Source organism: Delphinapterus leucas, chromosome 8, assembly GCF_059928025.1.
Source record: "Delphinapterus leucas isolate spDelLeu-1000000601 "Yukka" chromosome 8, BTC_Dleu_Yukka2, whole genome shotgun sequence".
In the NCBI taxonomy this organism is placed as follows: Eukaryota; Metazoa; Chordata; class Mammalia; order Artiodactyla; family Monodontidae; genus Delphinapterus; species Delphinapterus leucas.
This window is the reverse complement of record NC_143136.1, coordinates 60,644,356-60,657,025: the sequence shown is the minus strand read 5'-3', so window position 1 is coordinate 60,657,025 and position 12,670 is coordinate 60,644,356. Positions and strand designations below refer to the sequence as shown.

The 12,670-nt window shown below is 39.9% G+C and overlaps 1 long non-coding RNA gene across 2 annotated transcripts in view; it reads left to right on the top strand.

Moving 5' to 3' along the window:
- The window catches only part of LOC149748571 (uncharacterized), a 41,431-nt gene that overhangs the window by 26,758 nt on the left and 2,003 nt on the right, over positions 1-12,670 (top strand). Inside the window, exon 2 of one of the 2 annotated variants that reach the window (XR_016394139.1) lies at positions 1-12,670. This exon is cut by the window's left edge and continues 1,228 nt beyond it. The exons of the other annotated variant lie outside the window; for it this stretch is intronic. This is a non-coding gene — a long non-coding RNA (uncharacterized LOC149748571). 2 annotated transcript variants of the gene reach the window in all.

Genomic DNA, 12,670 nt, shown 5'->3' with positions numbered 1-12,670 from the left:
GACAGTGGAGATGACACCAAGCTTCCCCTATGGCTGCTCTGACAGCAGCAAAGCTTGGACAGTGAGCTGGGGAGGATGGGATTCCCTGGAGAAGACCTCCTTGTCTAGGTGGTGCATCAGGTCCATACACTTAGATCCTGGTGCCATTGCACCTGACGGTGTATTGCCCTGTATTTGTGACCGTGGCCTTCATCACCTGGAGGCAGCTAGTGGCAGAGCTTGGTTCTGGAAAGGAGGAGATGTGTGCAGGAGATGGAGAAGGTCTGAGACCAAAGAAGGGCAGAGTCTCTCCATGAGCTCCAAAATGGTTTCCAGTTTCAGCCTGCTTTGAATTAAGTAGAGGAGACAGAAAAAGAATTTGTTCAAGCGTGGATGGGTAGTTGGACCAACGAAAAGAGCCAGAGTCCACCAGAGTCATTGTTTGGGGCAGGAGCAGAAGTAATTCGTTTTATATTGTTTCAATATGCTGTTCAATTTTGTGCTGATTAGGACAAACACACAGTTAATATCCGCTAATTCATATGGTGCTGCCAGGACTCACCATGGGAATGCGCGTGTTTATGCCAAGGGTGCCAATTCTTGATGTTCTCAGAGCTGCAGGAACTGCCTTAGCCACGAGTGCTGTGGATGTGCTGGAGCCCTTGAGGCAGCCCCTGAATCCCTGAGGTGGCATAGCTTGGACATGCTACATCTGCTGTGTGTGTGTGTGTGTGTGTGTGTGTGTGTGTGTGTGTGTGTTTACCAGAGGCAAAGGGACGCTCTCACATTGTGCTTTAGGGGCAGAAAGGAGACTTCTTTGAGAGCTAACCACCCTGGTGTTATTAAGACTTAGATTGTTATATTAGGATTATTTTAAGTTGTCTGTAATAAGAGTAAAGTGAAAGGAAGTGAGCACATGGGAGGTTGCTGGGCTCCAGTTGTGAAAATCAGAATGAGGAAACACCAGAGGCCTTCTCATTAGAACCATGAATGGATGATAGAACACCCACCATTACCATTATTATTTGATGTCTTTCCCAGTTTGTCACTAGTGCAACTAAAGATGAAACAGAAACAAGATTTAGATTGTTGGAAAGGAAAAGACAAAATTTTATTGTTTGCAGATGATATGATTTTATACCTAGCCTACTAAGAGAATCAAGCAAAAGGAACCCCCAGCGACTGGATTTAATAAGAGAGTTTAGTGCGCTGGCTGCAAGCAGGATAGACGTACTCAAATCGAGTTTTCCCACATGCCAGCACTGGGGGGCTATAAAATATAATAAGAGAAAGAGAGATTGCATTTTTAAAAACAAATAAAACTCACAAAATACCCAGGAATAAGCTTAGTGAGAAATGTGTTCTGGGATCTATATAAAGAAAACTTAAAAATCTCCTGAAAATAAAGATGTGAATAAATAGAGAACCATATCACATTTTTTCCTTATTACAAATGTTATATTTATATCTTATTTATTGCATTTCACTATATGCTATGGGTTGGGGATTCAATGGTGAAAAACACAGATACCTTTATGGAATTTACATTTGAAAGGAAGAGATGTTGATAAAAGAATAAACAAAACAAATTATTTACATGAATACAGCTCACAATAAGGATGGAGAGACATGGCCTTTCTCTTTGACGCCTGTGAGAGAGCTCCCTGACAGGCCCCTATTAGCTCTCTGAAGTACCCAAACATTTTTCTTTTTTTAACTACAAATACACTGACTATAGCAAATTTGTTGAATAAGCAACAGATGACAAATCTAATTTAACTAAGAAAATATGCAGACGGGTCACTATAAACCACCTCAGCTCTCAGTTGTGGCCAGAGCTCACTGAGTACTGGGTTCTTTCCTTTAAAAGGAAAAGAACCTTTTCTTTTACTTTGTTTAAATGCATTCTTGTGGGAATTCCTTGACGGTGCAGTGGTTAGGACTCTGCGATTTCACTACCGAGAGGGTGTTGGTTCAATCCCTTGTCAGGGAACTAAGATCCTGCAAGCAGTGCGGAGTGGCAGAAAACCAAACCAAACCAAAACAAAACTTGCCTATGTCACGTGAAAGACAGGAGGGCTTGATTTAGCCTGTGTCCCTGAGAGGTAGGGCAGGCCCACTTCTGGCTTTCACAGTATCCAATCTGAACTCTATTAGTTAATCATAAGGAGGTAGTGGCTTCTTCACTCTGGAGACTATCACAGTTTTGTGGACCGCTGCTTGGCTTGAATGGTTAACCAGGGAAGGATGCTGTTTAAATAGTTTCGCATCATTATTTATTATAAAACTGAACAGGATAGAAAATACCATTGAAGCATAGGGTGGTGAACTGAATGTGGAGAAAGAACCAGTTTCCAGTATGATATTTTCTAAAATTTTTTCTTCTCCATTTATTACCGATCTCTTATACTTTTCATCTTCTTCATCTGCCCTGGTCACACCCTGGATGAAAGTTTACTGATTTCCTTTGCAATTTCTGCCCATATCTTCCATCATCTTCTATCCTTTGGCCCTGTCAGAATTTTCCAAGGGGGCCTATAGCTAACAGATAATGTTCAACTTTAGAGAGTAAAGAAAGCCGCTAACCATATTCCACACAGGGTGTCCTCCTTTGATGCTCTCTTTATATAGCATGCTAAGTACATATGGAATTAATTTCTTTCTGAGGCTTACGAGTTGCCAACTGACACATTTGTTTCCAGAAAGAAGGTAAGTATAGGCCAGGTGCTTAGGTAGGTTAGTTTTTGTTTGTTTTTAAAATTTTTATTGGAGTATGGTTGATTTACAATGTTGTGTTAGTTTCAGGTGTACAGCAAAGTGGATCAGTTATACATATACATATACATATATCCACTCTTTTTTAGGTTCTTTTCCCATATAGGCCATTACAGAGTACTGAGTAGAGTTCCCTGTGCCATACAGTAGGTCCTTATTCATTATCTATTTTATATATAGTAGTGTGTTATGTGTCAATCCCAATCTCCCAATTTATCCCTCACCCCCTTTACCCCCTGGTAACCATAAGTTTGTTTTCTACATCTGTCACTCTATTTCATTTTGTAGCTAATTTCATTTGTACCCACTTTTTAGATTCCACATATAAGTGATATCTCATGATATTTGTCTCTGTCTGACTTACTTCACTCAGTATGACAGTCTCTAGGCCCATCCATGTTGCTGCAAATGGCATCATTTTGTTCTTTACTTATGGCTGAATAATATTCCATTGTATATATGTACCACATTTTCTTTATCCATTCCTCTGTTGATGGACATTTAGGTTGCGTCGATGTCCTGGCTATTGTAAATAGTGCTGCAATGAAAATGTTTCCGTTTGGAGCAGAGCTGAGGGTGCTACTTCACCATGGCAGCAGCCTAGAATTTGAGGACTGTTCTCAAGGAGGAGACTTAGCCCTAGCTTTGCCTTCTGGGCCAAGGAAGCAGGGACTTGAATGATAAACTGCGAGAGCTTGAAGAGGACTTTAAAAACATTCATTCCAATCACTTTTAAGCTAATGAAGAAACAGAAGCCCTGAGAGGTGAAATGACTTTCCCAAGGAGATTCCCAATTTTTAGCCCAGTAGTGTTCCTAACATACCTTGGCCTCTGTTATAAACTTTGGAAGCCACTGTTGGAATCTACTAGTTATCTGAGCAGAGGGCTGTGGGCGTGGCCCCCTCTTGCTACAGGGCAATGAGGAGGTCATATGGTATCTTTTCTTCCAGAGGCTGGGAGAATGATTCATCTTTAAGTCACAAAGAGACAGTAACAGATTCCTAAAGCTGCACACATCCATGAGAAAATGACAAACACGTGAGGTGCTGAAGCAGAAAAATGCTCTTAGTGATACAGCTGTGAAGAGGGAAAGCCTGTACCCTTTTGGGCAGTGGAAACCATGCTTTTTTTGGAACAGGTGTGAGTTCGGCTTCAAGTGCTTCAGGAGGGTCAGATTAGAAGGCATTTGAAACAAAAGGTAATTTACAAGGACATGGGGAATGCTTTACTGTTCAGGATCATGAAGAAACTAAAGAAACGCACAATTGAGATCATGTTCAAGTCTCCCCCCCCTACATTTTAGTTGAAAATTTTCAAATCTACAGGAAAGCTGAAAGGGTAATAAAATTAACATCTATACATCCTTTGCTTAGATTGACCAACTGTTAACGGTTGGAAGTTGCAGATATTGTGACCCTTGACTTTAGCATCTCCTGAGAATTATGACCCTTACCCTATGGAACCATAATACCATGATCATACCTGAGAAAATTAGCAGTAATTCTGATGTATAATCTGTATTCAGTTTCTCCCCAAATGTCTTTTTTTATTATTTATTATTTAAAAAAAGTTTTGGCTGCGCTGCACAGCCTGTGGGATCTTAGTTCCCTGACCAGGGATCGAACCCATGCCCCCCACAGAGGAAGCACGGAGTCCTAAACACTGGACCACCAGGGAATTCCCCCAAATGTCTTTTTATGATTCTTTTTTCAGTCTGGGATCCAATCAAGATTCATGAATTATGTTTAGTTGTTATGTCTTCGGTCTCATTTAATATAGAATAACTGCCCCCTCTCTTTTTGATGACGCTGGTTTTTTGAAGAGACCAAGCCAGTTAGTTCCCTTGTAGAATGTATCACATTCGGCATTGGTCTGATTGTTTTTTCTTGATTACTTTTAGGGAAACATTTTTGGAAAAAATGTTACATAGGTGAGATTGTGTGTCTCTTTTTGCATCACACCAGAAAGCATATAATATGTTGCTAAGTGTGGTCATTCAGTTAGTGATCCACCAGTTAGTGAGGTGTCCCCCATATTCCTACATTTCTCCCTTTATAATTAGTAAGTCCTCTGTGCAGTGATACTTTGAGTCGATGTGAATATACTGTTTCCCCTACACTTTTTGCATCCATTGCCTAAATTAATAATTACATCACAGGCTGCAAAATGGTCATTTTCTAATCCTATCCTTCCTTCTATATTTATTAGTTGACATTCTTCTATGAAGAAAATCTCTCTTTCTCCTTCTCTCTTGAGTATCACCATGGAGCATGGATTATTACTATTTTTTTTTTTTACAAACAATCCATTATTATCATTACTCTATTTCCATTTGCTGCTCAATTTGCTGCTCAAATTTGGGTAGCAGGAACCCTTTCAAGCTGCATCCTATAACCTCCTGTGACCTTTTGACATGTCCTGGTTAGTCTTTGAATACTTCCTTGCTTTCTGGCACAACAAAATATCCTGGGTTCACTTGTGTTTTCCCTATCCTAGACTTGGAATCAGTATTTTATCAAAGGTTTCTTATGGAGAATGATTTAAACCATGGCCCAAGAACCAAGCTCATTGGTACTGTGGCACATTCACATTAAAATGAAATCAACTTACGACAAATTTTAGTTATGTATTTTCTGTTATATATAAATAGTTAAATTTCCTGATCTCAAAATTAGATAAGTCAGGAGTGAATAACCAATATCAGTAATAAGAATTCTTGAAGAAGTCCTAAGCATTAAAAAAAACCCCGAGTACTCTATATTTGAGGGAAACTGTATTAGTTTCCTGTGGGTGGCTTAAAATAACATAAATTTATAGCCTCACAGTTCTGGAGGCTAGAAGTCTGAAACCAAGGTGTTGGCAGGGCCCTCTGAAACCTGCAGTGGAGAACCCTTGCTTGCCTCTTCTAGCTTCTGGGTGTTTGCTGGCAATCCTTGCTGTTCCTTGGCTTCTAAATGCATCACTGCAATTTCTGCCTCCATTGTCACATGGCCATCTTTTTCCTGCATGTCTCTGCCTTTGTGACTCTTCTTTCTTATAAGGACATCAGTCATATTGGATTAAAGACCCACTCTCCTCTAGTATGACCTCACCTTAAAACTTGATGACACCTGCAAAGACCCTGTTTCCAAATTATGTTACTTTCACAGGTACCAGAGGTTAGGACTTCAACATATCCTTTTGGGGGGATCCAATCCTACCTATAATATACACCATAATCCAGGAGTTAAGTGTTCAATGAAGTGTTTAGCTAGAGTAAGGAAACATCAGTTTATAGAAAAGCACTTCCTTGCTTTCTGGTGCAACAAGATATCCCAGGTTCACTTGTATTTTCCCTATCCTAGACTTGGAATCAGTATTTTGTCAAAGGATTCTTATGGAGAATGACATTTTAGCCATCACTCCTGTAAATTCTGACAACAGCTCTCTAAATTGAATGAAAAAAACACATAAGAAATATTTATAGTATTGTAATCAGTTTTATATTATATATTGGTTAGATAAAAGAGGAGAAAAAGAGGGGTGGAAGACAATGAGAGACATACTGAGAGGACAGAGGGAGCACTTTAGACAACAGGGATACGAGAACGAGAGGCCATGAGAGAGGGATAAGTAGAGGGGGTTAAATAGGGAGAAAGCAGGAGAAAGAGATCTTTTGCCCATTCGGCTGGATTCACACTGTGTGACTTCACGGTCCATCCTGACTTTTAAGCTAATGCCACATTTTTGACTTGTGCTTCTTTATTAATGAGGCTGAATATTAGTCTCTTTTACTCCTTGGCATGGATAGGGTGGGGACTGTGTGAAGTGTGTACCCTTTTGGCTTGAGGTGCATCTTCCCTGAGAGGTAGGCGCCGTGAGTAACACCAGGACCAGAGTTTGGGGGCCAGATCTGTGCCTGGGTGAGGCCAGTGTCTAGGTTACCAAATCCAAGGGGTCAGCCTTAAACTGGACATGAGTGTGACCTGAGGAGCTAGTCCAAAGTCTGTTCGCCGAATTTGATAGGAATTATGGCGGGAAACAGAGCTTGTAGCTAGGAATGGGTACTTAGCCAATACATAAGAGTGTGGCAAACGGTAGGCAGGGGTGCCAGTCCCCATGTGCCAGAGCAGATACAAGGAAGGTTCAACTTTGTGTGTCTTCCTTTGGGACCTCTCATCTGCCAGCCCCTTTAGCATCTGTCTGATAGAAGTTGGGGGAGTGGCACCTCGAGGACGTGCTAGTGTGAAGGCCTCAGCATTTGCAGGATACAGGCCTCCCTTGTCTCTTTCAGCAGAACCAAGTCCTGAACCCAAGGGCCTGACCTGACCTTAGTGACCACTCACCTCCTGTACTGCAGCGTCCAGACTTCTCCAAGAAGCTTGATAAACAATTACATGTTCCTGGTAGTGTTAGGGGCACTGGAGATCTATGGGGGACAAGGCAGACCTATGGGGGACAGGGCCATGCTCTCCTGGGGCTGACGTTCTAGTGCACATAACTCCTAAGCCTGAAGCTGAGCCCTACTCTACTATATGGGGGTAAAGTTACCACAAGGGCTCATTCAGTTGTGTTGTGCTTTGCTTTTCTTGTTTAGTGCAGTATTCTTTTAGGTGAAAGTTTCTAATAGTAAATGATTAAAATCATAACTACAGACTAGTCCCAGACGATCCTTTGCTTTTGTGACCTTTTACCATAGACAAAATGAGAATAGAGTTACGAAAATGAATCATATATTTTAAATATTATTCCATAACAAAAATGTTTTCTTGGCATCACTTATTACACATTAATACCAGGTTTGTTCATATGCTATACAAGTTTTAAAAATAATTGAGGTAAAATCCACATAGCAAAAGTAACCATTTAAAATTAACCATTTAAAAGTGAACAATTCAGTGGCACTTAGTATATTCAAAATGTTGTGCAACCACCAACTCTATCTAGTTCCAAAACATTATCATCACTCTGAAAGGAAACTCTATACCCGTTGAGTTGTCTCTCCCCGTTTTCCCTCCCCCAGCAGCCACCAATCTGCATTCTGTCTCTGTGTATTTACCTGTTCTGGATATTTCATATAAAAGGAATCATATAATATGTGAATTTTTTTTTTTTATGTCACCAAGTCCCCTTCTGATGAACACTGGAGTCTTGTGCTATTATAACTTGTTATGGGTGGAATTGTGTTCCCCCTCAAATATATATATTGAATCCCTAACCCCCAGTACAACTGTATTTGGATATAGGTATTTAAAGAGGTAATTAATGTTAAATGAAGTCATGTGAGTGGGGCCCTAATCCCATAAGACTGGTATCCTTATAAGAATAAGAAAGCATACCAGGGATACATGTGCACAGAGAAAAGGCCATGTGAAGACACTGTGAGAAGGTGGCCATCAGCAAGCCAAGGACAGAGGCCTCAGGAGAAACCAAACCCGATGACACCTTGATCTTGGACTTCTAACCTCTAGAACTGTGAGAAAATAGATTTCGGTTTTTTAAACCAGGCAGTCTGTGGTATTTTGTTGTGACAGCCCGAACAGACTAATATATAAATTGAGACAGACATTTACAATAACTTCAGCTAGTACAAGGCAATGATCTAAAACAGCATATCTGTGATCTAAAATCAGCATAAATATCTGTTGATTTTAGGGGCTAAAAAGGGCCCTTTCTTTTTCTTTTTTTTAAAAATTGAGGTATAATTGACATATAGCATTATATTAGTTTCAGGTGTACAACATAACGATTCAATATTTGTATACATATACTGCAAGATGATCACCACAGTAAGTCTAGTTAACATCTGTCCCCATACATAGTTACAAATCTTTTTTCTTGTGATGAGAACTTTTATGATCTACTCTCTTAACAACTTTCCAATATGCAAAACAGTGTTAACTATAGTTGCCATGCTGTACGTTACATCCCCAGGTCTTATTTATTTTCTAGCTGGAAGTTTGTCTCTTTGACCTATTTTGGATCTATTCTGGATAGTTCAGATAAATGGACTCATACAACATGTGACCTTTTGTGTCTGGCTTCTTTCATTTAGCATAATGTTTTCGACATTCATCTACTTTGTAGCATATATCAGTACTTTGTTCCTTTTTGCGGCTCCATAATCCATTGTGTGTATACACTACAACTTGTTTATCCATTCATGTGTTGATGGACATTTGAGTTGCTTCCACCTTTTGTTTATTGTGAATAGTGCTGCTATGAACATGTGTGTCACACGTGTACATATGTACATGTATTTGAGCACCTGCTTTCAATTCTTTTGGATATGCTGTTCTGCCTTAAATCATTAAGAGTACCCAGGACTCTGCCTAACCTAGGTCCTCAATGCCATCAGCATTTGGGTCTGTCATCCATCGCTGATTGGGTCACTCTCTTAACTCTAAATTGCCCTTTTCCTGGGCAAGCTTCTGGTCTCCAGTCCACTCTCATCTGGGAGATGGGGTGGGCTGGGGGAGTCTGTACAGCACTTTTACATCTACATACATAGTTCCTGAGAAGATTAATTTGATTATTTGTTTAGTCAATCAACAAATTTCTTCTGAGCATCTATTCCGTGAAAGGCACTGTGCCAGAACACTTAGAGGATAGGAAGAGATCTAAATTATGATCCTTGTTCACCAGTGCTGTGCTTACTAGCCAGTGACAGATGATCTTTCATGCAAAGAACTCTAAAACCAGGCACTTAACAAGTGTCCTGTGCCAAATACAGGACAGAGGGAGAGAGCCCTTCTTGCTGGGGTGACCAGGGAGGCTTTATCTAGGAGGCATCACTTGAAATGAATGTAGGCTGTTAATAGGTGAGGCATTGGGGAAGGTATTTTTCACAGCAAAAGTGTGGCAGTAGGAAATTCAGTGCATAGATCAGTTTGGCTAGAGCAAGGATTAATATAGGGTGAGAAGACTGATGGAGGATTTGGTTGCAAAGGATTGAGAGTTTGCACTTTATCCTGAACCGAAATATAATCTGGTAGGAAGCAGTCTAATAATTGGGGATAAATATTTATTTTATTTCATTTTTATGGCTGTATGGTTGTGATGATCTTTAGCATTGATGCATGGTCATAGTTTAGAATAGTTACTCTTGCCAAATCCTTGAGAGCCTTCAACTGTTCAGTCACTTATTTTTGGCTTCTCTGATACTTACTGACACTCTTTCTGAGAATTTGCCTAGCAGGTAAATTATAAGCCTATGCTGGAGTGTGTTCTGTGGAACATCACTTCTGTGAATAGGATTACATGGTCAAATACATTTGAGAATCACTGTATATAGTGTCTCTCTCTCTAAAAGTTTCACAGTGCCCATTAACAAATTAAAGGCTTTGCAAAATCCTGCAGCAAAAAAAATGGCTTAATTTGTTTAGTCCAGCATTTCCTAAATTTATCTCTGTAGTGGGTTGAATGGTGGGCCCCCCCGCAAAAGATACATCCACATCAAATCCCTGGAAACTGTGAATGTTACATTATTTAGAGAAAGACTCTTTGCAATTGTAACTAAGTTAAGGGTCTCAAGACAAGATCACCCTGAATTATATGACTGTACCCTAAATCCAATGATACATCCATATAAGAGAAAAATAGAGGGCAATTTGAGACAGACAGAAGAGAAGACAGACATGGAAGAAAGATGATGTGAAGACTGAGGCAGAGTTTGGAGTGAAGTGGCCATGAGCCAAGAAAGCCGAGGATTGCCGACAGCTACCAGAAAATGGAGGCCAGGAAGGATTTTCCCCTAGAACCTCTAGTGGCAGGGTAGCCCTGCTGACAGCTTGATCTCAGACTCTTGGCCTCCAGAACTGTGTGGGAATACACTTCTGTTGTTTCAAGCCACCCAGTTGGTGGCAATTTGTTACGGAAGCCCTTGGAAACTATAGGCACACCTCACTTTATTGTGCTTTGCAGATATTGCCTTTTTTTTTTTTTTTTTTTAAACAAATGCAAGGTTTGTGGCAACCCTGGGCTGTCAGATGATGGTTAGCACTTTATAGCAATAAAGTTTTTTTCTTTAAATTAATACACGTACATTTTAAAGACGTAATGCTATTGCACACTTAATAGACTACAGTATAGTGTAAATAAAACTTTTGTATGCAGTGGGAAACCAAAAGATTCACGTGACTCACTTTATTGCAATATTCGTTTTATTGCAGCGGTCTGGAACCGAACTTACAAGGTCTCTGAGGTATGCCTGTAATCCATTTGCCCATAAAACTCTTTTTTAAAAAAGCTTTTCATGGAACAACTACTGTGTATGCCCAAATATGAAGTAAGGTTTTCTTCTTCCAAATTATCCTTCATGGACATGTAAGATGGAGATGAATATATAAGATACATAAGATGGAGTTTCCTGATATTCAAGGGCTTTCAAGATCTGGTATTTCAAGCCAGTTTCTCAATCACTTTCTTTTGAACAACTAAAGCACTGTATGAGGAAAACTTGATCCTGAGACAGCTTTAATCAATGTTAGTTTTAGTAGCTGGTAAAGGTTGTCTGATGGAATTAGTTAAAAAAAAAAAAAAAGGAGGGAGCAAATAAATGTAACAAAAAATTGGTAATTATTCTTGAGAGTATGAGGCAGATGCTATGGACCAGCTTGCTCATCGTCTTCTCAAACTTTCTTCTGATCTATCTTCCTATATTGAAAAAGCTGGAAAGCTAAAAAGAACGTTTTCTTAGACTCTGCAGTGAGCATTTTGGAGGTACTTCAGGTTCCAAAAGTCAGATTAACTTGCATGAAACTTGATTTCCGAACAAGGCATTCACTTTGGTTTGTGGATGGTAGCAGAGGGGATATGCAACAGCAGACTCTCGGCTCAGCCGGCAGCTTTCTGATTATAGCATGAGTGGCACAATGTTGCATGCTGCAGCAGCAAACCCAGATTTGGCTTGTGGCTTTTTGTTTTCTGGCCAGTCCTCTGGTGTGGCTTTGGAATTATTCTTGGAAGCTCAGCCTAGAGTCTGTTTCTTGCCAAACCCTCCCCACCCCCCCACTTCAGTGATTCTGGAAATTATGATACTGTTACAAATCTCCTCTGGTGTGAACTAGTCAGAACAGATTCTGTTCCCTGCAGCTAGACCCTTACTGATACAGGGTGTGACCTCCCTGTGCAAGTATTTGGTGTGTATGTAAAAAGCAACGGTTAAAAAGCAATATAGTTAGTGAATATGTCAAAGAGATAAATCTAAACCTATAGCACAAATTTGAAAAAAAAAAACCCTGAATTTATATAACTATGGTTAGGATTAAAATGTCCAGTGACAGCACCATACACGGATTAAAAAAAATAATGTATGTAAATAAAAGTGACTGTGTTAGATGCTTTAAGAAGGGCCTCTTGGCATGACTGAGATACTGAAACACTCAGGTGAGAGTTTAAATAAAATTGCTTCATAAAAAGCGAGAGGAAAAAAAGCAGTATTACAAAATCAACCTGCTATTTCACATGTGACTTAAACTTTAATGTGTAACTAAAGGGATGAATTCAATCCTATACACAGACATTTAACTCTCTTATCTATTGCTGAAACATTTATATTTTTAAGGTGGCCAAAAGGCCCCCCAAACCATAACCTTGTTTTCTAAGAGGGTTTTCCCTTGCAAAATGTGAGATCCCTGTATATTCAGAGTTACCTGATATTCACGATTTATGGCATTAATATGGCCTGAAACTAATATGCACAGGGCGACCTTTGAGAAACGCTGGCCTACTGGACCAAGGCTGTTATGACATAGATTCTTTCTTCTGTTTTTTTTTTTTTTTCCTGTTCTTGATGTCTGCATCGTTTCTGTCTTTCCCCTACTCCTAACACAATGAATAAGACATGGTCTCGGCCTCAGGGAACTTGTAGGTCCAGTAACGAGGCTGATGTGAAGATCTGATTCACAGCGGAAAGACCTTCACACAGGCCATGACA